We start from the raw sequence: 27,017 nt of genomic DNA, 5'->3' as shown, positions 1-27,017 counted from the left end.
TTTGATCATTTACCAATTGGGGAATATCTTGTATTCTTATAAATTTGAGTCAATTCTCTATATGTTTTAGAAATTAGGTTTTTTATCAGAAACACTGACTATACATTTTTTTTTAGCAACTTTCTGTTTCCCTTATAATCTTGGCTGCATTGGTTTTGTTTGTGCAAAATCTTTTTTTAATTAAATGTGATCAAAAATATCCATTTTGCAGTTCACAATGTTCTCTGGTTCTTCTTTGGTTCACATTTTTCTTTTTTCCAAAGATTTGATAGGTAAAGTATCCTCTGCTCTTCTAATTTATTTATAGTATCACCCTTTACACATAAATCATGTACCCATTTTGACCTTATTTGGTTATGGGATGAGATATCCATCTACGTTTAATTTCTGACATTATTTTCCAGTGTTCCCAGCAATTTCTGTCAAATAGTGAGTTTTTATTCATGAAGCTGGAGTCTTAGGGTAGACTTTGCCATTTTTGTGCAGGTCTGGTAACAATATAAATTCCCATTAAAAATACAAGTTAATATTACATTGAGATGGATGACTTTAGAATAATAGGCAAACTATAGTGTGGGGGCTTAACAAGATTTGAAATAGTTAAGTACTTAAGTCAGTGTTAGTAAAGGAATTGGAAAAAAAACAATTTGACTTTCATGATTGAATTCTCAATTTTCCTACCTCTAGGCAATTCATAGGTCAACTTCTTTTGATGTACATTTCTTCATAAAACATTTGAATCATACATATTTGTCTTAAGTTTATCTCTAATTTGTGAAGAGATAATTAAGAACATATGTATGTCCTAACTTTTATTACATATGGATTAGAGATTTAGCCTCTAAGAAATGTCAGCTTAGTTAGTATAAATCAAGATAAGCTGTGAAATACTGTACATGGTAGGTTGCTTTAGAGAGGACATTTTAACCTAAGTTCACTTCTGAGTACTTTCAAAATAAAGATTACCTGCATTTAGGAGGGGTAGAGGTAGGTGTCAACTTATTCTCAGACAAGACAAAGGCCCTGTATTTCATAGCCCTGTCTAAAGGATATGTGTGTGTCTGTCTGTATGTTTGTGTGTATGGCTGGATGTGGGGTCAGGTGGGAAAAAGATAGAAAAAGGTGAACATCTGGAAAATAAAGCTATGTTTATGTAAAAAAAAAAAAAATCATCTTATTATAATTTTATTTTTAGATTTGGAGAAGTTCCTGATCACATGTACCTTACATATAATATAGCCAAGAAAAAATGTAGTTTTTCAGAGGCATCAGTTGTATATTTACACAAACAAATAAATAATCATATTGATAGCTCACAATAGAAGGGAAGTTAAGAATAAAACCATACTTTTAAAAGTTCTTTTGTTATTAAAATTACTCAACTTAGAATAGAAGGTGTCTGGAAAGTTGAATTTATTTTACCCCTTTCTCTGAATCTCTTCAAAGTTCTTAAGCACCTTTATTGAATTGATAATTTATTTATTTTTTTTTTTGAAAAACATTCAAATTCATGGGAGCTTTGTTTTGCTCACTAGATTTTTGTTTGAAAAAAGTTAAGCAAAATACAGATTATGCCTTTCACTATCACATTGTTTTCATTGAGAAAGACCCATATACTTCCTAAATTCACATTTATACAAAAAGGAGCAACTATACAATTTCTAGAACTAAATATGTGTTCTTCTAAAGTTTATAGTTGCTTTTACACACAGATTTTAACATGATCCTTTTCTTTTTTTATTAAAGCTTTTTATTTTAAAAACATATGGATGACTAAATTTTCAACAATGACTGTAACGTGCTCTCCTGGCAGTTACAATTACTAGTCTGTCCTAGACCCACCAGAGTACCTTTGACCACTGTCCTTTGCAGTGTGAACTCTACCCGGCTCGCCTCCTCTGAGGCCTTCTAAGGTCTCTGGCCACAATCTCTTGAATCTATAGCTTAATAACCGGTAGCGCACTCAAGAACAACCACGTGTAATCTTAAAAGCCTTTTATTATACCTACTCACATAATGCCCTAACTGATGCCCTGACTTGTTGGTTCCCGAGTGAACACCTGGTCAGAAGACCCACGTGTTCACTACCAAAACCCTTACCTCTTTTGGCTATCCATCTTGGCTTGGCCACCCAGGCTAGGAAGCCAGGGTGAAGAGCGTCAGATTAAAGAGAGCGATTGCTGCCTGCAGTGGGCTTACATAGGGCCTGTGAGGTCACACACACACAGCCAATCAGCGAGAGAGTCACCCATTATGAAGCTATCTCAATATGGCCAGGATCCCGCCCAAGGGCAGTCCTAATATCCACAGTAATTACTTCTGGGCCTCAATCTCCCGATGCACTGTGGCACCCATTTAAAGGCCCCTTACAATTCCCTTTCTCTTGTTTTGCGGGAACCGCACATCTCACCAAGCTAAACTTTTAGCACCAGCTATAGTTCACTTGATCCATGAGATGACAGAGTGTTATGCCCAAGGAGGTACAAAGCAGCAGAGCAGTAAACAGAAGTATGACAATAAGAACCAGGCTCAACAGTGGCCCAAGTGTTCAAGCCATTCATCAAAGTCATACTCGAGACAATAAGCCGAAGAGGTTGGATGCCAATGAGGTAGGATGTCAACACTGAGGTGGGAAGTCAACAAGGTAAAACATCACAATTCTAGTTAACAAATATCAGTGAGGTAGGTTGTCACAATTCTAGTTACATTTATCACAGTTCTAGACCAATTCTAGTTTCTTACAATTCTCAATTGCACTTGTCACAATTCTAGAACAATTCTAGCTTATCACAATTCTCTATTGCACTTTTCACAATTCTAGAACAATTCTAGCTTATCACAATTCTCTATTGCACTTTTCACAATCCTAGAGCAATTCTAGTTTCACAGGTGCACATAAGCAAAGTCATGTCCAATAACATTGTCTCAATAACAACGGCAGGTGGGTGTGTTGGTTTTTCACCCACTAATTTAAAAGCATAGTCCTTCAATAGAAAGCATAGGGCAAAGCCTCTTCCCAGGCCACCATATGGAAAGTAGCCACGGGAGGAGCAAGCAGGCCCATTGTCCATTTACAGTCTTTATATTGCATATCACCTAAAACAGTCCATTTCAGCTGCAACACTGGAACTGTGTGCTGTCTCTGGTGTCATGGTCAGGAGGGGCATTGCTGCCATCAGTGTCTGGAGGGCTGCAGACATCTGGCTGGTCCCTCTGGGCTGTTGTCTGGTCCTTCTCTTGGATCCCCAGGTTACAAAAGTCTCTGGTGGGGATGAACTCTACTGCTGGATCTGCACCTAGGAAGGAATGTACTCGGGGCCCAACTTGGGCCTTTCCAAATGCCATCCAGGCCTTTCCACATCACAGTGGAAACAAAGTTGTTGTCAAAAAGATTAGCAAAAGTCAGACAAAAGTTAGTCAGTCTGTCACTTAGCTGCACTTTCTGTGTATGCCCGAAGTGCATTGCTAAGGTAAAAGGCAAAGAATTTAAAAATGTTAAACCAAAATAATTTAAAAGTGTAAAACCGAAATAGATTATAAAACCAAAATAACTTTAAAATGTAAAATCAAAATACTTTGAAGATGTAAAATCAAAAATGTTTAAAAATGTAAAATCAAAATTTAAAAATTGTAAGCAATCACATATCCCAAAATTCCCTTCTCTTGTTTAGAAGAGAAGATCTTGGGTATAGTCTGTGCAGTAATGACTTTACTAATAGGATTATAAGAAATGCCAATGGAATGGGCAAAGTCAAATTCAATGCAAAAACACCTAAAGGCAAAATATTTGTAAGCCAATCCATAAACTGTCTTAAATGCATGTGAAATTTCTACAATAGAAAAATGGTTGATCACATGTCTAGCTGCTTCTCCAGATTGGAATGAGGCCATAATGTCCATTGGTCTTAAAACATCCACTCATACAGTTAATGAAAAAAGAACACTCGGCTATATCCCTGAATTCTTTTGCCTAAAAATCAAAGTTTGAGTTTCTGATACTGAATTGTACTCCAGGAGTGTGAATCAATAAATCTGATATAACTTTTCCTCCTGGGTCAAAGATCACACACTGTCTATTTATTCTAGTGATTAAAACAGCAATTTTCCAAACCATTCTAGACATAAACACTGTTTTATAAGTACCCATAGGGGGTTGGGAAATCAAGCTCACCTGTGGAAGTAGAAAATCCACGAGGTAAGAAAAGAGGAGTTCCAACTTTCCAAAGACGATCCTAGCAGTTTTACAAGTATAAAACTCCACTCTCTCTAACTGCAAGGTCTTGTCCCTGTAAGGTTTCTTAGAAATTAACTGAACTGTATTTTTAAAACTTTTCTGATTATACTCAATACCCCACAATTCCTTTTTGCCTTGGGGCATAAAGTCCACTCCTGTCTTTTGAAATGAAGACACAGGAGTTTTGAATGGATTAATGGGCAGTGCTGATGGTATTATCGCCCTTCCTTTTCCTCCTCCCCCTTCTCCCTAGGCCCAAGAAGGTGAGGCAGAGGGAAGAAGAATTGGAAAATTCCCCAAAGGCTGATTTAAAATCAAACCTGAGCTTTGCATATAAAAAGAACTAAACTTCTTCTCAATGAAAGAGTAATCAATAAATTCCTTAAAACAACAATGCATGAGGTAAACCAACAAAACTAAGAAGAATTTCTACAACTTTAGTCCATATGGTTCGTTTATTTCCTTCCTTAGTTTCAGCCACTGGTTTGAACTCTTCCTGTTCTATCTGTAGTAACCTAGCTTTTTCTTCTTTCTCTATCTCCATCTGTAGTTTAACCTGCAATTCCAGCAACTCTTGCTGTGGCATTTTATACTCTATACTGTCATACATGCGCATTAGCTCTAGGTTGCTCCCTCTCCGAGCTATATTTACTGGGTGTGGGGATAGCCTTCTCTGAGCTTGATTACAAGCTTCCTGCTGTTCTTCAGTGGTGATCTTTGTTAAAAGATCTTCCATCTGGCTCTTTAACCTCTTGATATAAGCATTATGTTCAGCTGTGTCCTTGAGCCCGATCCCAGAGTTACCTGGGTCCATATTGCTTCTCTGTCTTCCCTCTTAAGTGGCGTTTCTACCGGATCTTTCAGAATCTTAATTCTGAATATTAAATATTTTCAAAACCTGATAATTCCTTATGCGTCCACGTTGAGCGCCATTTGTAACGTGCTCTCCTGGCAGTTACAATTATTAGTCTGTCCTAGACCCACCAGAGTACCTTTGACCACTGTCCTTTGCAGTGTGAACTCTACCCGGCTCGCCTCCTCTGAGGCCTTCAAAGGTCTCTGGCCACAATCTCTTGAATCTATAGCTTAATAACCGGTAGCGCACTCAAGAACAACCACGTGTAATCTTAAAAGCCTTTATTATACCTACTCACATAATGCCCTAACTGATGCCCTGACTTGTTGGTTCCCGAGTGAACACCTGGTCAGAAGACCCATGTGTTCACTACCAAAACCCTTACCTCTTTTGGCTATCCATCTTGGCTTGGCCACCCAGGCTAGGAAGCTAGGGTGAAGAGCGTCAGATTAAAGAGAGCGATTGCTGCCTGCAGTGGGCTTACATAGGGCCTGTGAGGTCACACACACAGCCAATCAGCGAGAGAGTCACCCATTATGAAGCTATCTCAATATGGCCAGGATCCCGCCCAAGGGCAGTCCTAATATCCACAGAAATTACTTCCGGGCCTCAATCTCCTGATGCACTGTGGCACCCATTTAAAGGCCCCTTACAAATGACCTTTGCATAACCTTGTGTTCCAAATTTTCCCCTCATTCCCCTTATCCACTCCACACATGGCAAGCAATCCAATATATGTTATATATGTTAAAATATATATTAAATCCAATATATGCAAACCTACTTAAACATTTATCTTATTGCATAAGAGAAATCAGAACAAAACGGAAAAGAAATGAATAAGAAAACAAAATGCAAGTGAACAACAAAAAGAGGGAGCATATTACGTTGTGATGCACATTCAGTTCCCATCTCTGGAAGTAGATGGCTCTGTTTATAACAAGATCATTGGAGCTGGCCTCAATCATCTCATTGTTGGAAAGAGTCATATCCATCAGAATTGATCATTGTATAATATTCCTGTTGCCATGTAAAATAATGTCTTGATTCTGCTCATTTCACTTAGCATCAGTTCATGTAAATCTTTCCAAGTCATTCTGAAATCACTCTGCTGATCGTTTCTTATAGAACAATAATATTCTATAACATTCATATACCATAACTTATTTTGCCATTCTTCAATTGATGAGCATTTAGATTGATGAGCATTTACTTAGTTTCCAGTTTCTTACCATTACAAAAAGGGCTGCCACAAACATTTTTGCACATGTAGATCCTTTTCTCTCCTTTAAGATTTATTTGGAATAAAAGCCTAGTAGAAACACTGCTGGAGGGTATGCACAGTTTGATGATATTTTGAGCATAACTCAAACTAACTATTTTATAATTTCAAATAGCTTTCCAGAATGGCTGGATCCATTCAAAATGGCACCAACAATTTATTAGTGCCCCAGTTTCCCCATATTGCCTCCAACATTCATCATTATCTTTCCTGTCATCTTAGCCAAGTTGAGAGTTATATAGTGGTTAAATTGATTCTTTTCAAGAAAATCAATATTAGTGCTTCTTTTGTTCTGCTATATCCCATTCTTACTTTCATATCATTTTCTCCCTTCAAGTCCTTTAAAGAAAATCTAACCAACACGTTAGTTATCTTTTATCTACTCTCTCAGCTCATATATATATATATATATATATATATATATATATATATATATATATATATATATATATATATATGTGTGTGTGTGTGTGTTATATGTGTTTGTCCTAGAGATAAAAGTTATCATGAAGCTTCTCAAATCGAACCATGTCTTTTTCATATATTAATATAATGAGTTATATTACTTGTACAAGATCATAAAAGCTATAGAGAGCTGAACTGGTACATTATTTGGTTGCTAAGGCAATGCTCATTTGAACACTACCTCATGGGTCATTTTATTTACTATGATACCCAAATGAATGGAGAAGCAGACCTTTGATTTCTCAGTGGTTTAATATATACAGATCAAAGCACAAAATATATAAAATCACCAAAAAAAAATGTTAATGCGAAAATACTGGACTTTGTGAAAGTGACTAGTTTACAACAATTGAAAATATTGTATGCTTTCCAGACACAATTCAGTCTTATTCCAAAGATGCTTGTTTAATTGGAAATGATCCCAGCCCTTTCAATATTCTGCCAACAGAGTCCAAACTATGATCAGTCCTCCCAAGTTTGAACAATTCCAGATTCAGACCCTGTGACAAACTATACATCTATTGTAAAAGCCAATCTGAGTATAAAATCACTTATCACTATAAAACTCATTACTGCATTTATGTATACATACACACTTGTATGAATGAAATTATATTCTTATGGACATGTTCTCTAGAAATTTTGATAAACCAAGCTTCTTAATTTTTTTTTTCCATTTACAATGACTTTTTGCCTGAAAAATTATTATGCAATCCATCTCAAATGCCAAGGTGTTTCTGGAAATATTTGTGCATGTTGGATATTATGAACCAAGGTTGTAGTGAATTTGAATCATGCAACATGAGCAAATATTGCCAGAAACACCTCAGATTTGATATATATTTGATTTTGAATTAATTTGGGGATGTTACATTCAGAAAACTTTTATTTTTGCCTAATTTTTGTGACTTCCACATTTGGCTAAACAACCCAATATGGGATGAAAGAAAATTTGTTATATGTTATATATTATGTTATACAAACACCCATAAATATGTTATAATTATTTTTGAAATAGTCTCATAAAATTTCATATTATCTTACCACACACAATGATTTCAGAGAATCTGTGAGAGTACAATGACTATATATTTAGAGGTAAAAGAAACCTAAAGTGTTTAGAATCCATCAATCTATTCTACAAATTAAAAAAAAAAAGTGATTCACAGGAAAGTTAAATAATTTCTCCAGGTTGACATAACTAATATCTGAGGAAGAATCTGATTTTCTGTTCTGCTGAATCCAACTCTATACTGTGAATCCAAGTTTACTGCCCAATACATTGGAGAGAAGGAATAAGTGGAGTCATTCACACATATACACACATGCACACACAGAAGTGTGTGCACCCACACAGATTACCTTTATCACAAAATAGACAAAGAGTAAAATACTAAAATGTGAAGTCTGGGTTAGCACCCTGGATGCCTTAGAATCAGCGGGAGTCAGGATAAGTAAAAGTCCTTAGTCTTTATTCTTGGTCTTTAGGGGTAGAAGTGAAGGGGATGGATGCAAGCTCTTCACAACTTCCCTTCTCTGTGTCTACTGCCAAAGTGGCTCTGGCTTGTCTTACTCTACCCCCTAATCCCTCCTACAATTCTCTGTATACACTAAAAGATCTAGCTAGCACAGAAAGTGGGAAGGGACATTTTCCAAGCATATGCTAATAGAGTATTGTCCAATAAGTAATTAGCCTTAAGTGCTCAGTTGTCTGATTTCAGTGCATCTACTCAGAGTTTCAGTCCTTTACACTACTGTTGAAAAATGTCACTTAAGACCAAGGAATTAAATTGGCTAAAGATTCTGCATTTTTTTCAGAAGTCTCATATCTATATATCATAAATAACTTAAGAAGAAAAACAGAAAGTTTTTTTTTTTTTTTCAAATATTGCTATAAAGGTGAAGTTGGTTTTATCTAAATAAACAGGTGACCACTATGGAAAAAAGAAGTAATCATTTCTGAATCAATTAATAATTAACAAGTAAGAACAAAAGTCAAAATAAATAATAATAATGAAAAGAAAGGATAAAAAAGAGGTCTCTGCAACACGTGGGGACTAGAAATGAAGATCTAAAAATCATCTTCATAGAGTTAATAATGAATACCTGGAAACTGATGAGATCACAAATGAAATAGCACAGAAAGATAACATAAAAGGGCCCAGGGTAGCATTTTGATGGAAACACGTGGTTACTACATGTAATCCAGATAAAAATTCAGCAAAGGAATCTGAGATGGACTGGTCAGACAGGGAACAGGAGAATAGCAGTGTCACAATAAAGAGAATTAGATGATCAGCATTGTCAGAGGTTGAAGAAAAGTTCAAAAGTATGTTGAAAGCAGTCCATTTGATTGGGCAATTCTCACTTTGGAGAAGTAGGATACAAATGAGTTTTAAGAAGATCAAAGATTTGACCATCTCTTTGGATAATTGAAGAAAAATATAGAAGGTTATAAAAATTAAGAAGATTGATTGCCATATTTGAGGGAATATCAATTACTGAAAATTCTTTACATGAGGACTGATGTTGGGGTAGATAGAAAGATTGCAATTCAATTATATTCATCTACTCTAATGTATTCAGTCTTTACACAGTTGATATGTCATGTCACTGGGCTATATATTAATAGTACTGGATAAGTCACCCATGACTTCTTATCCAAAAACTCATCCACATTTCTCCTGTCCTCTCATATTTACATATATGCACAAATAAGTCATTGGTGTTTAGTAATTTCAGTGATGTTCAACTCTTCATGACTATATTAGGGTTTTGCCATTTCTTTCTCTAGTTCATTTTACAGGTGAAGAAATTGAAACATATAGGGTTAAACAACTTGGCTGTGGTCACAGAGCTAATAATTCTCTGAGGCCAAATTTGAATGAAAATATCCCTGATTCCAGGAAGAATGTTTTACCCACTGCATAACCTAGCTGGCCTAACTCTGAGGGTTCACCTCAATGTATTAAATATTAAATATGATTTATTAAATATGATTTATTAAACAAATTGTAGAAACCTCTTTTCTTTAGTACTTAATTACCTCAAAATATATCAATACTCACAGCTCTAACTTTATTATGTTAAAACATAAAGGCTAGTGACTATAAATCCCTAACATAATAAATACTAAAACAAAGTTATAAATTAATGTTTACAATGTACCAGCTGTGAAAAAAAACAAAAAAAACAAACAAAAAAAAAAACATAATCATACTTATTTTTAACTATCACAGCTAATATGTATTTCTCAATTCTGGAAATGTTCCCTATTCAGTTATCCCAGAATAGCAGGCAAAATATGTTAGGAATTCACTTTGAATAATTTCTTCACAAGATATGAGTTAAATGCAGATTCTTAAGTCATACATTTTTCTACTCATTTTACATTGTACCTCATCCAATATATCTCCAGTCATGACCCTTAACACTTCAAACTGAATGTTAAACTCTCAGGCTTTTTCTAGGTACTATTTACATAGTAATTGTATAAACCCTTTCTCCCTGACAGATACATAACAGTACCTCTACTCCCTATAAACAATCTTTTGTACTTGGTGTAACACAACACACACATACACACACACACACACACACACTCACACACACACACACACACACTCAGACACAAACACACACACATATATTTTGAATTACAGTATAAACAGAAAATGAATTGGATATAGAAACTAAATAAGAGATAAAGAATGGAAAGTAAGCTAAATTGCATTCAGGAAAAAGTATTGATAATGATGATGTTGTTTTTGTTTGGTTTTGAAGAGAACTAATGACATTATAGGATGATTTCTTGACTTGCCTGTGAATTAGATTTAAGTGAGCCACAGTTGTATAGAGTCATCAGACTCATTCTCTTTCTGAGTCATTAAAATCATAACAAAGGTCAGAATGACTGGAAATGGAGCAGGATGCAGTGGATAATATTGTGGGTTTTGATGTCTGACTAAACTCTAAATACTTCATGGCACTTGTTTTGTTGGAACAAATTGTTCTCATCTGCCCATTCCATTAGAGAAAGTGTCTGCATCTCTGGAATAAACATTCCCCCTACCTCATCAAGGGTTTTACATTCTGTCAGTTGCACTGAAACTAAGATGGTTTTATCCAGGTGTGGATACTGCTCGTTTTACTTCCTGGAGCAACTTTTGAGAGATGGGTGGCAGGTGAACAAAAAAGACGATGAACCTTGAAAAGGGCTCAGCAAGCTTTCACACCAGAAGTGCTAGTACCCTCTAAAATCCCCATACACTCAGAAACAAATCATGTTAACAATAATATAATACTAGCTTTGTTTTATAAGTAGGATTTCTAGAATAATGAAGTCTTTAAAGAACTTAAAATTAATATAAAATAAAGTGCAATAAAGTCCTGGGTGGTAGGTGATATTTCACAACATATAATACCTGTGAAATTTGAAAGGTTAGAATTACACAAATATCTGAATACAAAAGACCATGATCTGGCCACATGTTGACAGTGAGATTTAATGTGTAGACAAATTGTCTAGCCACCTGGTATTCTTATGATGTCAAATGAAATCAGGAAGATCCTATAATGTAGAGTGGATATTATGGAATAAAGGGATGGTATGACGTGGACAAGGATTGTACCAGTGAGGCAGGCAGAAGTAGTTTTGCAGAAGATTGACAGGAAAACATACACTCATTTTTGAACCATTTATTGTCCAGCATAGCTAGAAACTTGATTTGTTTTGTTTAAATATACTTTCTCGCAAAACAGAATTTAGGGAGTGAGGGAGTGTCATTAGAAAGAAAGATGTAAATGAAATAGATTAACATAAATTATTTTAAATTATTTAGTAAAGATAAAGGATTGTTAATGAAATGATCTCTAAGTTCTCTTCCAATTCTAATATTTCTTTTGCAAAATACATATACTAAATTAACACAATTATTTCAAGAAAATAAATTAAATTTGGAGGAAACCTTAGATTTCACTATCACATTTTAATCTTTTTACATTTTCACTATTATATTTGTCATTTTATAGATGTGGAAAATGAAATAGGGTATCTTGCCCAAGGTAACAGCTACAGTAAAACAAAGTCACTATTTAGATATTTACCTACAACTCTAATATATTATCCAAAACATAAAATAGCATATGGTCTATATATTATTTGTAAATGTAGAGTTATGTTTTTGATCTCTTAAGAGCATGATACAAGGATGATGAAACATACCCCAGCAATGTGTCTATTTGCAGTTAGGGGTAAGGAAAGAAAAACAACTTGTTGCCCACCACGACAGGTGCAGGGGACTTGAGTTGGGATAAACAGGACATGGTTAATCACACACCCATATGCAAGGAGCTTGTGTCCTAGTACACAGGATGCAAGGAAGCTTGGGTCCTGCTACATGATTTTATGTCTTGTTTTTTTCTCAAAATTGGGCCAATGGTTAAAAAGTAAACATCTCTCTTAAGAGAGTCTAACCAATGAGCAAAGAATAAACATCTTCCCTCCTCCCCACTCCTACATTTGCCTATAAAATACCTATCCTTGAATACTTCATTAGACCAGTTAGTTCCCCATGTCAATTCATCCCAAGCTGCTTTATCCAGCAATAAAGTCTTTTCCTTAGAGAATCCAGTCCTGGTGATCAGGTAATTCTTATCTCGAACCTGCTCTTTTACTGCAGTTAATAAATTGCAATTTAATTATGAATTGTGTGAAAACATGATTACTTGGGGAAATGATATTTAAATTATGAAATTAAATTGTCTTTTATTCTATGTAAATTTAAGTCACACTGCAAAAAACCCTCAATTTTGCATGATACAATAAGAAATCCTCTGAAGTGTCTTTCATAACCCTGAACTTTTCATGCACTTTGGATTTCATTCTAACAAACCAATTCTCATCACTATTCATACTTGATTGACCTTCTTAATATATAGAGTTCCCATAGAGGATTTTATCATGGGTAGAAATTCTGCAGTGTAGATTTCAATGAAAAATTAATTATGTCTTGGCAATACAGACATTAAAAAAGGAAGGACAAAGAGGAAACCAAAATGTTTACATATTCATCTTTCTCATTTTCCCAGGCTTCTTAAATGATGGAGAACTTTGTACTTTTTGCACTATTTGCAAACTTAGTTTTAGTTTAAAATAAGTTATCTAAATGAACATACAAATTCAAAAATAAACAGATTAGTTCTGATCCCAAATAATCCAAAATGCTAGAAGTTAATCCATTGCTAGAAGTTAAGAAAAACTAAAACAGAGTGTTCAGTATGTGAGAAAATTAAAGTAAGTTTATAGGATAATTTCTTGAACCAACAAAGTACCTATTTGTCTATGATCCTGAATGTACTCTTAAGCAACCTTTGAGATGAGTGATTCAAGATTTGAAAAGATAGAAAGCAGCCACCTTTTGTCTCGTTATTTCTTAAGATGTTGGATCCAGTTCAATTCTGAGGCTTACTAGCAATGATTGTCATTTTTAATCAAATAATTTTTATTTAAATAATGGAGGAAACCTGAAAATTAAAAGTTAGACATATACGATTTGTAAATAGGAAGTTCATCTGGGAGAAATGGCACTAGAATCTGGAGGAACTAGTGAAAGCCTTCTGTGGAAAGTAGAATTTGAATTAATTTTAGAAAGCTAGGGAAACTAAGATATAGAAGAAAAGGGGCAGAGCACTGTTTGCAAAGGGAGAGACCTAATACAAGGAAGCAAAGTCAGGAAATGTAGAATCATGTTATGACAAGAAAGAGACAGCATAAATAGCTCGAACAGCAAAAGATTACTGGGACAAAGAATGAGTCAAGTTAGGAAAGATCATTAAAGAAATATTTGGGAGTTCTGTCATTCAGCTTTAAATCCACGTTTCAGTTATTACCCAATCATATTTACCTGTTTTTTTTGTGTGTGTTTTTTTTTCCAGAAAGACAATGATTTGGAGTCCAATTACTGAAATAACTAGCCATATAGCCTCCAATCAACTAGCTACCTTAGCAAAAAAAAAGGAAATAAGATTAATTTGGTGACAGTCTTCATGAACTATGCTACTTTGAAACACCATTTCCCCCCTCTTTTAGGGTAAAAAAGTATTTCTAATAATTCATGCCAAAATAAAATTCATTAAAATGACACTATTTTGTCACCCATTTTGAGCTTCAATTGATTGTAAAATATCTTTTTAAAATGTTTTTTACTGTCAACCATTCCTAGATAATATTATCATTTCCAGAGGACTTTAGTCAAATATTCAAAATTAATCTCTGATTTCATAAATACAGTTCATGTTAATGATTCAGATCACAACCCATTCATGTATTCCTGTCCTATCTATGTACTTTTTGCATGTCTTCCCAGAAGTTCAATAAGTGGTGTCCCTTCCCCCTATAAAACAAATTACAGAAACCTTTCACAATTTCTTCTGACATTGGAAGAATGTCACTGGAATGCTATATATATATATATATATATATATATATATATATATATATATATATATATATATACACACATATAACATAATATATATTTATGCTCATACTATATATGTATATGTATATTTTGACAAGCACTAATCCCTTTCATTATGTTAAGCATTTACAATTGATTGGTATCATAACTATTGTGAAATTTATCTCTTCCATTAGACTGAATTCTTTGAAAGCAAAGACTTTTTATTTTTATTCTTTAAGTGTTACCTTACCACTAAATGGGGAATATAATAGGTTCCTAACACATTGAAAACTCTTGATAAATGTTTGTTCCACTGGCATTTACTTTTCCACCCTCTCAAATCTCCACCTACTCACAATGAAGAAGAAAAAAAAAAAATTGTAATAGATATGCATAGTTAAGCAACACAAACTCCTACTCTATCCATGTCCGAAATTGTATATCATTAAGCATAATTAGTTTATTATTTCTATCTTGTCTGTAGCATTTTCATTATTGGTGATTTGAAACGTCACCATTCCAGCCCATTCTATTGGTTGCTACCAAAATAATTTTCCATAAGCACAAATAATATCATGTAAACTCTACCTTTCCCCTACTAAAGCAAACTTAATTACTTCCTCTAACTGCCAGAATATAATCTAAACTCCTGCTTTTAAATTATAAATTCTAATATAATCTAGCTTCAACCCACATTTCCAGCCTCATTTGTAATTTTATCCTTACTCTGCAATCCAGCTAAATAAATCGTCTCTCTGCACCACACTTGTGACACTTTAATTCCTATAATATTCTTATGCTTTTGCAATGATCAGTCACCATGGCTAAAATTCATCTCTGTTCATTCCCCTCCAAAAATGCATCTTGTTCATCATATCCTAAATTAAGCTTTTTCTCATCCACATAAGTCCTAATAATTTTTCTCCTAGATTTTCTTATATTTAACTACTAACTACATGCTTGTAAATGTATAAAAATAAACATATGCATGTATTAGCTTTATATTTATATTTTAATATTGTATGTATAATGTATAAAATGTAAGTCCATTGCCTAGTAAGGTATATATTTTTAATTCTTTGTGCTAACTACTCAGTGACTAATACAATGGATAGAATACAAGAAGTTTTTAATAAGTACTTATTAATTAATTGACTGGTTGTCTATGATGTTATTTGATACTTTCTATATGATGTACATATAACTTCTTCTTTAAAATATATTAATGATACATGCTAGTTTTCTGTTAATCCAGATATATCCATTAATTTTCTTTTTCACTCTCATTTCTTTTCACTCTTTCCCTAATATTTCTTTTTTTCCTTTATAGTCATTCACATACAATTGGCATTTCTTAAGTTCATACTATATGCCTAGGAGCACTGTGCTTTATGGTAGGCTTAAGATAAAAAGTGAAACACAATCCTTTCTCTCAAGAAGCTTACACTGTAACAGAAGTTATTTGGAAACTCAACATAAAGCTTAAATTTTTGTATTAATATCACTAGATATTAACTTTCATTTTCATTTGATTTAATGGAAACTCTGAATTTCTTCATAAAACTATTTTAACCCTTCCAACTCAAAAACTGATTATGGTGTATGACCTAGAATTATTTTTGTTATGATGATTTTGCAAGTACTTATTATCATTGCAATATGTAAAGATCAAATAGTCAATGAACATTTTGTTATTTTCTCTAGTCATAGGATAAAACCACCCTAAAAACCATTCTTTCTTTCTCCAAGGAAAAACTACAAAATATTTTTTTTTCATTTTCCCCCCATTTTGCCCCTTTAGTTTATAGAAGGGGAAATATCAGGATTTATATGATTCAGCTCTATTCTCAACACCAATCATTGATCTCTGGAAAAGGACCTCACATTTATACTACCAACAATCAAATTAAAGTATGTTAATAGTCATTTAAATGTCATTTGTTTGTAGATAATTTTAATATCACTCTCAGAGACCAAACAATGACACAATTTCATAAGATTATTTTCTCTTAAAGGTATTCAATATAAAACACATTAAAACAGCATACAAAGATATATATGTGAAGTCCAGGTTAGGCAGAGTCAGGATAAGAAAAAGTCTTTGGTCTTTAGGGGGAGAAGTAAAGGGGATTGACAAACTGCCACAAGCTCTCCACCTATCTACCTCCCTTCTCATTGTCTTCCTCCAAAGTGACTCTGGCTTGTCTCACTCTACCCCCTAATCCCTCTTTACAATTCTCTTAATCCCAAGCATTGAGCCAGCATTAACTGAGAGAAGAGAAATTCCAAACATAGTAATAGAATTATTGTCCAATAGGTAATTAACCTTAAGTGCTCAGTTATCTGATTCAAGTGTACCTATTCAGAAAGTCAGCCCTTTACATCTCATGCTTTCTTTTGTTTTAGAACACAGGTGGTCACGTCCTCCCTGACTTCTCAGGAAAGGAGGTGAAAAACACCAAAGGGAAGTGGGGAGTCAAGCTAGATATTATTAGTAGGTTTCCAGGATGAAGGATTTTATTAGAGACAGGTATGCACAAACCCATCAGCAAGGGAAGTATTACCCAAACACATAGCAATAAAGCACAGGCTATTAGTGATGACTCTCCCCACAGCCAGTGCAAGCTCAATGTGGTATAACAAACATAAATTGTACATGCAAGGAGTGATATAACAAACAATATAAATCGACATGGTCTTGTAAAAGATTTCTAGAAGTCCTAGAAGGAGGGTATGTAAACAACAATTACACATGTGCCTCCTTCAGCAGCCAAGAGATAGTCCAGAACCAATCTATTGTCCATTGCTTCACATGTCAAAGAATCCAATAATCCCCATGAGTTTTTGAAGTCCTGCCACAGGGAATCCAATGATTTTTGAAGGTGTTGGAATCCAAAAATTTTTGATGTCCATGAGTCAATTGCCATAAGTACCATGGTCTTTCAATGGTGGACACAATCAGCAACAGAATCATTAGATGTTTCTTGGGTCTTCTCCTTCGTTTCAAGGGTCTGCTCCGTCTCTCTCTGATGGACAAGGCAAATACAGTTCCTTGGCACCCCTCTGATTCCTTCTCCATCTGTAGAGATATAAGCAAGCCCTCTCCCCCAAGCAGTTAATTTATCTGGATCCTTCCATTCACCACTTTCTGAGTCTCTCCACATCACCTGGCTATTATCTAAAGACAGTGGAGCTACTCACACTGGACACTGCCCTTCCAGTGGGTTATAAAACCTGTCTGCTGGAGTCAATGTATCTTTGCCAAAAATCAAGAAGTTAATAATATAAAGAGCTAGATTTAGAAGTTCTCTAGGGTTACCTATGACTGCCCTTTTGTTTTTGGAGGAAAAACATCTTATTTTGTCTACATTATTTTACATGGAATTTCCCTTTAATATTTCTTGCTGATGGGCTTTGTCAGTAATATATACAAATGTTGATGATGCAAGTGTGTTTTATACCTGGCAACTTTTCAAAAGCTATTATTTGTTTCCAATAAGTTTTTGGATGATTTTCTGAGGTTCTTTAAGTATATCATCATATCACCTGAAAAGAGTGATAGTTTTATTTCCTCATTGTCTATTCTAATTCCTTTATTTTTTTTTCTTATTGCTAAAGCCAATGTTTCTAGTACAATGTTGAATAATAGTGGTAATAATGGGGATCCTCATTTCATCCTTAATTTTATTGGGAATGCATCCAGCTTCTCTCCATTACCAATGTTTGCTGTTGATTTTAAACAGATACTACTTATTATATTAAGAAAGGCTCCCTTTATCCCTATATTATTTTGTGTTTTTATTAGAAATGAGTCTTGGATTTTGTCAAATGCTTTTTCTGCATCTATTGACATAATCATATGGTTTCTGTTGGTTTGGTTATTGATACAAATAATTTTCCTAATATTGGACCAGACCTGCATTCCTGGTATAAATCCTAATTGCCAATGGTATATTATCCTGGTGATAATTTGCTGGAATCTCTTTGCTAGTATTTTATTAAAATTTGTACATTAATATTCATTAGGGAAATAGGTACATAACTTTCTTTTTCTCTTCTGACTTTTCCTGGTATAGATATCAGTACCATATTTATGTCACAGAAGTAATTTGGCAGGACTCCTTTACATAGTTTTGGAATTTATTGTTCTTTAAATATTTGATAGAATTCACTTATGTATCCTCAGATTTTTTTTTAGAGGGTTCATTAATGACTTATTCAATTTATTTTTCTAAACTGGGACTATTTAAGTAATGTGTTTCTTCTTCTGTTAATCTGGGAAATTTAAATTTTTGTAAATACTCATCCCTTTCACTTAGATTGTTGGATTCCATGCCATATAATTAGGCAAAAAAACTACTTATTATTTTAATTTCTTTTTCATTGGTGGTAGACTTACTCTTTTCTTTTCTGATGCTGATGATTTGCTTTTTTTTTTTTTCTTTTCTTTTTCTAATCAAATTAACCAAAGGTTTATCTATTTTGTCATTTCCCCTTCCATAAAATCAACTCTTGGTTTTATTAATTAGTTCAATAGTTTTCTTAGTTTCAACTTTTTAAAACTCTGAGTTTCAAAATATCTGATTTGATATTTACTTGGTGGTTTTTAATTTGTTTTTTTTTTCCTAGCATTTTTAGTTGTATTCCCAATTCATTGATCTACTTTCTCCATTTAATTCATGTAGTTACTTAGAGATATAAAATTTCCCGTAAGAACTGCTTTGGCTGTGTCCTATAAGTTTTGGCATGTTGTCTCATTATTGCTATTTTTGTGGACTACATTATATATAGTTTCTGGTATTTGTTGTTTGACACACTCATTCTTTAAGACTGTTAAAGCATTTAAACTCATGCCAAATTATTCCAAATTAAGTAGTCTTTCCAACCCATTGCTCTTCTCAATGGAGAGTAAAGTACAATAACCTTAAATGAGTATGACTTATCTCTGCCTTTTATTAGTATTATATTAGCTGCCATTTTCAATCAACCTATTTCTTCTCAAAATCTAATGAAAATACCCTTATACATATGCTTAGCATTTTGAATAACCTTGAATTTACTCTGAGTTATGGTATTCCTTATTTCATTCAAGTCTTGTAATAGCTTTGAGTTATATTGTTCTTCTCAATCTTTCCTACATGTCCTTTTAGTTACTTTGCTTCTTTATTACTCCATATTTTCATTCATTTTGTGAATATTTCCTATCATATTGACAAAAGCCATTTCTTTACCACATCTCCTTATAATCCCTTTATTTTTTCCCCTCTTGTCCTCTCTTTTTCTTTTCTTGTTCTTATAGGCCCAAAACTCATCTTCCAATGAGTGGAGTATAATAGTATTAAGTATTAAATATCAATCTATTTAATACTGAATGACAGCAACATCATTGGTCTTAAAAGCATACTTCCCTTTTTGACTTGATTCTTGTTTCTAGAATTACATTTTCTTTAGATGTCTCCTATATTTGATTTTATTGTGGGTTAAATGTTTTAAATGATATGTATTTCTAATGAATATGTACCATTTTAGAACTGGTAGATAAAAACATATAAATTAGCACCTCATACCCTCGAGTGACTTCAGAAACTGCTTCATTTACAATTTTCAGTATCGTTAGGCATAGAGCTAAACAAAATGAACTTGTTGAAAAGTTAATTATAGAAGCATAATATCAGATCCCCCCCTGGATTCAGCAGACACAGGAACATTAGGCCATCACTCATAACTTTGGCCTATCTAACTCTTTATTGATATGAGGTTGACTTTGTCCTCTCAGTGAAAGGAAATAGAGGCAGAGGTGTGTTATCTGTACTAAATCAACCCAGCAGTCTGTCACAGTGTGTACTGGTAAATTTTCTCCAGAATGTGAATCTAGGCTGTTATTTATTCATGCACACAATTTGTTACTTTCCCCTTGAGAATTAGAAACAGATTTGGGTTTTTTGGTACTAACTTCTATAAGCATCAGTGCCAACTATTAAGCAAAAACCATAATTAACATCTGTGGGAGGTAAAGTACCTTATCAGTAAGAGTCAAATTTCATGAATGATTTGAGACCTTGTTTTTCATAGACATTTGATCTGTCAGTTATCTGAATAGATTTTCTTCCATGTGTCTACTATTAAAATATTTCTCTAAATACTGCAGGATATTTTGGCATTTTGTTGGGATATATTTAAGAAAATAAATGAATTGAAAGTAAAATGTCAATGAATAGAATTGATAGTAACTTTCACTTATTTATGAGAAACAAACATTTTTCCCCAATGAAACTGACAAAAATTTTTGAGACAATAGACAGATATACCAAAAGATTAATAAAATAATCTTGGAAAGGTGGATAAGAGTTTGAACATCTCTACCAAATGATGCCAATCTTATTTGCAACATTTCCTTTATTTTTAGATTATATTTATGAGCATTATCATGCTTAAGATATACAAAAAAAGAGGTTGCCAAAAAGTAGCACACATATCATCTGTGGGCAAGTACTTCAAAGAGAATGATAAGCTGTCAAGTAAGAGTCACTTACATAACAATATCGGAGAAGGGAATTAGCCAAAACAGATATGTAGGATTAAAAAAAAATAATTACAGTTATTCTAAATATGTCTGACCCAAAGCAAACTCTCTACCAATACCCTAAGGACAAGTCTTTAGTCTAATCTTGACCAGAATCAGGTCTCAAGTTATTCTCAGTCCAGAATCCACTTTACTGGAAGAGGATATTGTACATTAATAATTCTAGTCACAAAGAGCAAGAAAAGTTCTTCTCAGCTCCCATTTCCATTAAATCATAAGAAAGTTGTATCTTCAAATAAACCAAAACTATTCCCAGTAAGGTATCACAGTAGAATGCAATTATACTGCATCAAAAGTATGGTATTGGAAAAAAAAAATCATTTTCTGTGCTAATGTTATATAAATGGGTAATTCTGACATAACAAGAAACCATGGGAATAACTATGCCCAAAGAGCTATAAAACTGTGCATGCCCTTTGACACAGCAGTACCATTATTGTGTCTCTGTCCCAAGGAAATCATAGAGGAGGGAAAAGGACCCACATGTGCAAAAATGTTTATAGCAGCTCTTTTTTGTGTTAGCAAAGCATTGCAAAATGAGTAGATGCCCATCAGTTGGGGAACGGCTGAATAAGCTGTGGCACATGAAGGTAATGGAATATTATTGTTCTATTTAAAAAAAAAATATATATATATATATATATATATATATATATATATATATATATATATATATATGAACAAGCTGATTATAGAAAAGCCTGGAAAGATTTGCACAAACTGGTACTGAATGAACAAATAGAACTAAGAATGCTTTGTACACAATAGCAGCAAGAATGTGCAATGATCATTTATGAGAGGCTTATTTCATCTCAGTAGTTCAATGATCCAAAGCAAGCCCAGTAGACTTTGGACAGAAAATGCCATCTGCATTCAGAAAAAAAGATCTAAGGAGGTTAAATGTAAACCTGTTATGTCCTTCTGGAGGACCCTGTTCGGAGGTTGCCAAAATGTAGTGATATGGGTTAGCTCTCTGGAGGATTTCAGGACCAGCCTTGATTTTAGTGAAGGAGTGAAGGAGGCAGGAAAGTCACCAGGATGGTGGTCAAAGATGGAGTCTCTCATTTCCAGTCCTATTAGCCCTTAAATATCTAGTATGATTACATCATTACAGCACACTAAGCTTATGCAGACTAGAGAGCCATTATCTCATCAATCACACTGAATAAATGCTAACTATAAGCACCCTGCTGTAAGTATCCCTTGCTTCAAGTAGAACACAGGTGGTCATGCCCTCCCTGACTTCTCAGGAAGGGAGGTGAGAGCACCAAAGGGAAATGGAGAGCCAAACCAGAAATTGTCAGCAAGTTTCCTCCAGGGTGAAGGGTCTTATACTTTACCCAGAGTTCCCTCAATATCTGTGGCCCTCTACATAAACCAACGCATGTTATAGTCATTTATTTTTTCTGCTTTTTTATCTCTCCCATGGTTTTTCCTTTTGCTCTGATTTTTCCCTTCCAACATGATTCATAAAGCAATGTGTAATAAAAATAAACTTACTATAATTGAAATTTAAATTTTTAATTAAAAAGGTACTAAAATAACTGTGGGAATACCTCAGTATCCATAAATGGTGGTAGGAAAAAAAATTCCCCAAATAAATAAACACTTAATTTCCCCATTTTCCACTTTTTTTTTTTTTACTTCACATGATCGCCTAAAAAGTGTCCTTATTTTTATATTATTATGTATATTTTTATGGCACAATAGGATTTTATCTGCTCTCAGTTAATTATGGAAAGTATGTAAATCATCAGAGAATTATGTAAATGAAGTGATAAGTATTGATAAATGAAAATTTTAAAATTTAATAAAATTTTTTGAGCACAGATTGTATTTAAGTTGCTATGCTGGGCACTTTAAATCCTATTCCAAATAGGGATGTGCACATGTTTTATAGTGTGGTACTTAGAGGTTTTTGAAATAGTTTTCTGTTACTGTATCTATGTAAATTAATTGATAGAGCTTCAGGGATTCAACAACCAACCTAAGTAACTGTGTAGACACACTGAGGAGTTAGTCTAAGTTTAAATCTCTTTGCACATATTCTTTTGTCCTCTTCAGTTTATTACTCAGGATTCTGTCTAGGGACTCTCACAGTTATAGTAACTTATAAATCATCTTTGTTTCAGCCTCTTAACAACCATGCCACCTTATCATTTCGATCTCTTCTGATTTTCCCCAGTTGAAAACATACTTTTCTTTTTTAATTTTATTATCACTTTTTTCTGATCCTCACCCCTGTGATTCTAATTTATATTTTCCTAACTTCTGGGGCTTGAAATTGTTTTTCATTCACATATAGGTTAAATGTGTACTTTATTAGAGTTAATAAGGTTACCTTTAAAACTTTAACCAAGTAGAAAATTTATTTTTTATTTCTACAGTTTTGGTGTGAAATCTCAAATACCTCATCCATTATTATTTGTCTGTTTTTTTCTCAGTATTATCAAAAAACTTTGTTGGTAGGAAATCAAGGTAAATGTTGCAGGACAGTAAACTTACTATATTGACTTTCTGCTAAAAGACTTCAATGATCTCTTTCTTTGGATGTCTTTGTCTGTGTGTTTGTGAATATCTCTTTTATTAACTTGTGTGTATACACACACACACACACACACACACACACACCTTCCTTTTCAATGTCTTTCATAAATAAAGGGTATACAATCAAGTGTAAGTTTTCAACTCTTTTAGATCTGTCATTTATTTCTTAGGGCACCTTCTCTTTGTCTTCTATAGCTTTTTCCTCAGACTTGTAGGAGAGAAATTTTTCACTTAAATCAAAAAGAAAAATAATTGTTTTGTTTTTGGATTATTTTTTATAAACTTTTTTGAAAAGTTTTCCTTATTATGCTACATTAGAATGACCATGGTTATTTTACTTATATTAATTTCCTAATACTACTGAAGGCCTATGCCCATATATTATTTTAAAGATATGAGTAGTATATGAGATAAATGATAGATGAATGAAACTCTTAGGTGAATATCATAACCATTTTCTAAAAAATATGCATATTCATATATATATATATATATATATATATATATATATATATATATATATATATATATATAATTTTAAGTCTTTCCCTTTAGAGAAATTAAAAAGTCAGTAAAAATATGATGATTCAAGACACAGGAATATAGATTAGATAAATTATAAAAAGTAGACGATTAGATTAAGAAAAAATATAAGTATAATGATAACATTTGACTTTTCACCTGGGGAAATCAAGGAAAACCTTGTGAATAAATTGGCACATGAACTGCTCCTTGGAATTAGAAATAGATTTCAGTAGGTAAAGATGTGCAGTCCTGAAGTACCAATATTTGTACCAATATCTAAATGCAGAAGTACCTAAATTGAGATCAAGAAATTGCTAATATTTCATAGCAGATAAAATGTAAAATGCATGAACAGGAATAATATGAAATATGGCAAGACAGGAAACCATAAAATTTAGGATTAGAAGGGATCTTAGGAAATTCTTATTCTATCTGGAATTTTTACATATTAAAATGCTGAGACCACAAGAATTGTGATTTGCTCATTTAATGACATACACAAAAAATAAATAGATGAAGAATTTAAACACAAACCTTTTAGTTTTAACTCTTAGACTTTTTTTTTTGGATGATTGATAAATCAAGCAATTAATTAACATATCCATTCATTTATTCATTTCATTTTTATCTATTTTGGGTCCAGTTTATATTCAATTATTCATTCATTTTACATCTATGTAATAACAGGAAGCTACTGAAAAATGCAATACTTGAAATTTTATTTTTTTCTCTTGAAGAAAAAATTATAAACCATATTCACCTCACAAGTAATGTTGATTTCTGCAAAAATAATACAATTCCTATTTTAATAATCATACATCAAGTATAGTAGAAATAAGTACTTGAAGGCAACCTAAAAGTAAAGGAAAACACACATATACACACACATACACACACACACACACACACACACACACACTTATCTTTTCCTCTAAGATCATCTTGTTTCTGTTTTGCATGTAACATCCTCTATATATGTTTATATAAATTTGTTATAAACTCATTAGAATGTAAACTTCTTGAAGAAAGGGACAGTTTTACTTCTGTATTTGTATCTGAAGTGCTCAATATATTGTTTGATCAATAATAAAAACTTCATTGATTTTTATTGATTGCTTTACTAATTACCAATAACATTTATAAAACAAATTCCTTTCATCCTCAGCCTGAGATATCTGAATGATTGCATCTCTATTTAGCTCCCTTTGATAATTTGTATAATCTCTTAGATTACTGGTACTATCAAATATTGCAATAATAGTAGTGTTTTCTGTATGGTCTAACAATAGCAATCAGTCAGAAAGGTTGTCTGACCCTCTGCCTGCATTAAGGAGCAGCTGACAGAAGAAGCACCTGACCACCAAAATAGAGCTGGAGAAACATTCATAATTCAGTTTAACTCCTATTTTGAAGATATTGTGTTTCATTCTTCAGGTTTTCATTTACATATTACATTTAAGTAAATACACTTGGTTTTTTACCATGTGAAAATTCCTCTGGGTGATCTATAAAACTGTATGTGGGAGTTCTCTTCCTATTAAGACACCTGCCTCTATTACAACGGCAAAGAGGTATATCATCCAAACCACGATTGTCATGGCAACACAAGGGAGAAAATTGAGAACCTTTTTCTGTGTGCTATTTCTGTTCTCAGGAAATGGAAATCATGAGCTGTCTAGTTTCTAGTTCAATTTCCACATTAAAAAAAACACAGTTAAAATTGTGGATGACAATTTGGGCTTTTAGGAATGTACTAGATGTGAACCATATATTTCCTCAGTGTTTTTCTTCCTTTTACTAAAAATGATATGGCATGCCCTGAAGCTACAACAAATTTTTTTACTATAAGCCTGAGTCCTGTATGCATACGTAAATAAAGCTGAAAATTTATAATAGAGATATGATTGTTTACCTACTTTCAAAACTGAACTGTTACTATATATATTGAATAACCCTTGCTACTGTGGTTTATTCATGTTCCACTCTTCGTGATGATTTGGAGTTTTTTTCTTAAAGATATTGGAAGGATTTGCCATTTTCTTCTTCAGTCAATTAGGCAAACATAGCTTAAATAACTTACCTGGGGTTATATATCTAGTGAGTAGCTAAGAGCAGGCAAATCCAATGTTCTATCTATGTAGCTGAATAACCATGGGGATTAATGATAATAACAAAAAATAAATTTGTCAATAAGCATTTACTAAATGACTATGTGTCAGGTATTGTGATTTTTGTGACTCTCAAAATGTAGAAACTATAGTGCCTGCTTCAGGAGAGTTTAAATACAAATTGGGTGAGAAGACCAACATATTCAAAACAACTTAAAAATTTTGACTAGACTAGGTGAAACTAGGATTTCAGCTAAGGGAATGGAAGTATGAATTATAGTAAATTTGCTGATTACATTGGTATAATACCAAATATTTTAATGTAAGCCAAAATATTGAGGCAATGAACCAAATATTTATAAAAGTCTATGTATTTGCAACATGAAGCACAGTGTCTGATGCAAATCAATCACTTATGTAAGTATTGTTATACTACATAACTCTATACAATGCTTTCAAAAGCAATTTGCAAAAGCAGTCATTTTAAAAATTTGTTCAGTGAGTGCATTAATCAATAAAAAAAATATATTTAAAATTGTAGGGTTTGAAGTCCTGAGACTGTTTATGGAACTCACTAACTTAAGTTATTTTTTTTTAATTTTTATGATATGGGCATGATATAACACATTAATTTATTTTATACAATAAAATAATATATTCATGTGTTTTGATATATACTACCTATATATTTTTAAAATTACATTTTTTTCCAAGAATAATTTGTTCCTCCTTTTACCTCTCAAAATAATTTTTCATTTTTCTTTTATAATAAATTCTTGGTAAACTGTTTTTCTGTCATATCTGACTCTTTCTAACCCCATTTAAGATTTTCTTGGCAAATGTATTAAAGTTGGTTTGTTATTTCCTTCTCCAGCTCATTTTACAAATGGAAAACTGTATCAAACAGAGTTAAATGTTTTGTTCAGGGTAACACAGCTAATAAATGTCTAATAC

General features: G+C 33.1%; 1 long non-coding RNA gene across 3 annotated transcripts in view; it reads right to left on the bottom strand.

The window, feature by feature from the left end:
• The window catches only part of LOC141564918 (uncharacterized), a 144,820-nt gene extending 139,284 nt beyond the window's left edge, over window positions 1-5,536 (bottom strand). For all 3 annotated transcript variants that reach the window (XR_012488807.1, XR_012488805.1, XR_012488806.1), the window contains exon 1: window positions 5,476-5,536. This is a non-coding gene — a long non-coding RNA (uncharacterized LOC141564918). The remainder of the gene's footprint in view (window positions 1-5,475) is intronic.
• Window positions 5,537-27,017: the final 21,481 nt, after the last annotated feature.

This window comes from Sminthopsis crassicaudata, chromosome 3 (genome assembly GCF_048593235.1).
Source record: "Sminthopsis crassicaudata isolate SCR6 chromosome 3, ASM4859323v1, whole genome shotgun sequence".
NCBI classification, from domain to species: Eukaryota; Metazoa; Chordata; class Mammalia; order Dasyuromorphia; family Dasyuridae; genus Sminthopsis; species Sminthopsis crassicaudata.
Note: the sequence above shows the minus strand (reverse complement) of the source record. Positions and strands in the feature narration are given on the sequence as shown.